Source organism: Chrysochloris asiatica, unplaced genomic scaffold (genome assembly GCF_000296735.1).
Source record: "Chrysochloris asiatica unplaced genomic scaffold, ChrAsi1.0 scaffold00077, whole genome shotgun sequence".
Lineage (NCBI taxonomy): Eukaryota > Metazoa > Chordata > Mammalia > Afrosoricida > Chrysochloridae > Chrysochloris > Chrysochloris asiatica.
In genome coordinates, this window is record NW_006408595.1 from 14885570 (window position 1) to 14890489 (window position 4920).

Sequence of the window (4920 nt, forward strand, 5' to 3'; positions counted from 1 at the left end):
TTCATATCATTGGAGAGAATTTTAATAGCACATCACTTCTGACCTCTCTTCTCTCTTTCGTTCACATCACCTCAGGACACGTGTAGTAGCTTACCTGATTAACACTCTTAGATGGAGAAATTGAGCATCTATGGCCTATTCCTTTTCCCTTTTGCATTTCTTTGGTGTATACTTGAGTGGTCTTCCTTCCTGGTTCAGTCTTGTCTGATAAAGCGAAACTGGAATGGACCCAAATTTGCAAACTGTGGCTGAACTGGAACAGTAATCAAACGAGGAAAGATTATGGGTCAATAAACTAATCTACCTCTAAGAAAACAAGGACAATGTGTATATTGCATAACAACTGATTTTCTTGATTAGCAGAGTCAGCAACCATGTTGCCCTGCTCAAACATGGCAGTCACCCATGCCATGGTCAATCAATGTGTGTTGCTCTCCACTGTTCTGGCAATAATCCAATCCCTTACATAAGGATCTTATGCTTCTTCTGAATGAACCATTCCAGAGCTTTGCCTTATAATTTTCCCATTCTGGTTGTTGTTCTGCTTCACCCAAGTTTTAGAAATTTGGATCTGTCCTGATTTTACTTCATAAGCCAGACCAACTTCCTTAAAGAGTTTCAAATAAAAATACCATATTATTCAGAAATCCTGGTATTAGGTAAATACTCTAGAGAAATAACTATGATATGAATGGATATATTTATATTCATCACAGCATTATTCAAAATAGCAAAAAGATGGAATCAAACTAAGTGCCCATCAATGGATGAGCGTATAAGCAACTATGGTATATACATTCAATGGAATACTATGCAACATCTTTAAAGAATAAAGAATACAGGAAACACCTCATAACATGAAAAAACCTGGAGGACACTAGGTTGAGTGAAATTAGTCATTCACAAATGGACGAACATTGTATGAGACCACTATTATAAGAAGTCAAGAAAAAGCTTACACACATTATTTTATGGTTACCACTCGTCTGTCAGTTTGTTATCCTGTAGTGGCTTGTGTGTTGCTGTGATGCTGGAAGCTATGCCACTGGTATTTTAAATACCAGCAGGGTCACCCATGGTGGACAGGTTTCAGCAGAGCTTTCAGACTAGGACAGACTAGGAAGAATGAGCAGTGGATCACTTCTAAAGAGTTAGCCACTGAAAACCTTATGAAAAACAGTGGAATATTATCTGCTTTGATGACAATGTTCATTAAAACCTAAAATGTGGCCCTTAGGTTGGAAGGTGCTCAAAATATGACTGGGAAAGAGCTGCTTTTATAAAGTGTTGGTGTTGGTGTTGGTGGTGTGCCGTGGAGTCGGTTCTGACTCATAGTGACCTTGGATAGGGTTTCTGAGACTCTAAATCTTTATGGGAGCAGAAAGCCTTGTTTTTCCCCCCTGGAATGGCTGGTAGTTTCAAACTACTGACCTTGAGGTTAGCAGCCCAATTTGTAACCAATATGCTACCTGAGCTCTGAATTTACAGAGTTGACTTTAATGATGTGCATGGAGTGAATCTTTCAGCACCTTCATTAGGTGATGGGATACAACTCAAAATGAAAAGAAACAGCTGAAAATACCTATTAATAACCAGGACGTGGATTGTACAAAGTATGAATCTAGGAAAATTGGAAATCATCATAAATGAAATGGTTCATCAGGTAAAATATATCTTCTCTCTCGATGCTGCTGTTCCATTTCCTCTTGAAACTTTCTTTCTTCTTCCTCTTTATCATCTTCCAATTTCCTATCATCCTCTTCTTTTTCAGATTTCTCTAATTCTTTTTCTTCTTCTACTTTAAGCTGTGTAGTCAATCGAGCTATTAACTGGGATTTTAATCCTTTTGAATTAAGAGTTCTACTTTCTAATTCTTTTCAGAGATCATTTACCTTCATTGTCTTTGGATCAAGTTTAGACCAATGTGTTGTTGTTGTTGTTGTTGTTGTTGTCAGGTGCCATCGAGTCGGAACCGACTCATAGCGACCCCATGCACAGCAGAACGAAACAATGTCCGATCCTGGGCCAACCTCACTACCGCTGCCACACTTGAGTCCATCAATGATGCCACCTGGCTGATCCATCTCGTTGGGGGTCTTCCTCTTTTTCTCTGACCCTCCACCCTACCCAGTATGACATCCTTCTCCAACGATTGTTTCCTCCGGACAATATGTCCAAAGTAGGAGAGATGAAGCTTAGCCACCCTGGCCTCCAAGGAGCACTCTGGCTGCACTTCTTCCAAAACAGATCTATTGGTTCTTTTGGCAGTCCATGGCACTTTCAGTATTCTCCTCCAACACCACAACTCAAAGGCATCAATTCTTCTATGATCTTCCTTATTCACTGTCCAGCTTTCTCATCCATATGAGGCTATTGAAAACACAATGGCCTGGGTCAGGCGCACCCTAGTCCTCAAGCTGACATCTCTGCTCTTCAATACTTTAAAAAGTTCCTGTGCAGCAGATTTGGCCAGTGTAATTCGTCGTCTGATCTCTTGACTGCTACTTCAGTGAGTGTTGATAGTTGATCCAAGAAGAATGAAGTCCTTGACAACTTCAATCTTTTCTCCATTGATAAGAATGTGTAGGTGTGGAAATTTCTTTAGCTTCACCATCATCCTCTTCATCCTTTTCTCCATCAGTCTCCTTGTGTTCACCCTGAAGCGTCTCGACCAGCTGCTGCTTGTATCCTCAGGAGAGGGTTTCCCATTCTGAGTGGGTGGGAAGGCGATGCCAAACATGTGGGAAAAATAAAACCACTGTATTCACATGAGCTGGAACTGTACACCCCTTATGGGCCTCCTCAGGGCGATGGTAGCAAATCTCTGCAAAATAGTACCATTGTGTGCATATCCTTAGATCAATGCCTGTCAGAGCCTTATAACAATGAATAGCAGTCTTAATCAACACAGAGGGTTTTTTATTTTTTTTCTTCTGGATCTGGTCCATCCAACAAGGGAGACCAATGGCCTCTGATAACCATGGTTTCATCCTTGCCTTTCATACCCACTAAATACTTAACAAGTCTAGCAGGCTACTGAAATCCATCTCAAAGTTCTTGTGGGTCTTCAGCAAGAGCAAACGACTTATGATACAAATCTTCCATACTAGGGCTAGCCATCAGCATTACTGTTGCACTGTATAAGTGGTCAGCATCTGGTGGATCAAGAATAGTCATATTTTTTTTCCAGTGGCTCCACTTCTCTGCACATTACATAGAAATTGTGTAATTTCCCAGCTGAAATGGTCTTGATAAAGGAACAGCATCCACCCATGTAAACTGAGCATCAAAAACGTCACTAGGTATATATAAATTCTGATAATGGTGCCTTAGTTCCATCATGTCACAACTAGGACAATCTAAAAGGAACTTTGAAAACTGAACCATGTAACGTGGAATAACACATCGACCTCTCCGAGGTGATCACTCTCTCTGTCTTCTGGGAGAACTCTTACAGAAACATTTTCTCTGAGGCAATCTTTCTCTGGATCTCTGTCTTTCTCTCTCCCTCTCATGACTCCGATCATCTTTTCTGTTAGGTACTTGATCCCCTTTGTCATTCCTTCCAGAAAATCTGGTTGAGGGATCTAATCTCTGTGCTGGCTGTGGTTGTGAAACTATGCGGACAGGTGCCTGCAATAAACCAGCTTTCTGCTGTGGCTGCTGCCATAGAGGCTGTGGCTTGAGTCTTCAGTAGTGGTGTGATAGAAGCAGCTGAAATCTGGGTCTGCAGCAGTCACTGAGGCTGAGGCAGAACACCAAATGCAGTCTGTGGGACCATTGGCTGAAGTACAGCTGGAGGAGTCTTCAGTAAAGGCTGAGTTTGAGATTGATTCTGATTTGGTAGTGTTTGAATTCTTTGTGCATTCCATTTAAAAGGTGTGTTAGGATTATAAGTAGCTTCAACCAATCCTCTGTCACCCACTTGGGGGTTTTTCCCTTTGACACACTAAACTGGAAGACTACATCCTCATCCACCAATCCAAATGTATCATGTAGCTTTGTAACCACTCCGGTGGTGAAAACACGTTGCTTTTGAGGTTGGGTTTGCTGTTGACTTGACCTTGGTGTTGGATACAATACAGTTATCTGTGCCACAGGCTGAGGAGTACACAGACTAAGGCTGGTAGGCAAAGCAACAGCTGGCTGTGTTAAAAGGTTTCTGTAAGTGCTGTTGTACACTATCCAAGGCCGGCTGAGGTTGTCGCTATTGCTGTTGCAATGCAGCCGCTGCAGCTACTGCTTGTTGGGACAAAGCCTCAGTCTGAGTTAACTGTGTGTTTGCTGGAGTTTGTGCGGTAAGGCCTGCTGCTGTCATTTCAGTCTGCTGTGTGTAAATGGTAGAAGGTGCTCCAAGGAGTGATGGCTGTTGAACACTCAATGCCTCAGGCTCTCCTTAGAAACCCTATACAGGGTCATTGTGAGTCAGAACCAACTTGAAGCCACACATCAACTAGCTCAGGTTCCATCCAGTTTTGAAAAATGGTGTGATTTCAATAAGAACTATGGTTTAGGAATATCCTATTTGACAAGGCGTTGGTGTTCAAGAAAAATAAGCAGCAATATACCTGGCTGTGACATTGCAGTGGCTGTAAACTGAGGAGGCCATGGCAGATTCTTCTGCCCTCCAATCTGAACCATGATGAAGGGAAAAAAACCTCTGCTTGTTGTCTTTTATAGCAGCGATCTGAGCACGATTCCAGATACTACTTCAAACCCGTCAGACTTGAGCGCATGCGCCAATTTCTTCCTCTTCCTGTAAATACCATTTTTTAAACAACATAAATGGCAACTATACAGTGCTTTCTTCTGTTGTGCATAGGGTCGCTATAAGTCGGTACCAACACGATGGCACCTAACAGCAACAACAACAACATACCTGTGTTGATGTTGGTAAAGTGCCATAGAGTCAGTTCCAAC

At 42.0% G+C, this 4920-nt stretch overlaps 1 pseudogene; it reads right to left on the reverse strand.

The window, feature by feature from the left end:
- Window positions 1-1640: 1640 nt before the first annotated feature.
- Window positions 1641-4641, reverse strand: LOC102815846 (annotated as a pseudogene).
- Window positions 4642-4920: the final 279 nt, after the last annotated feature.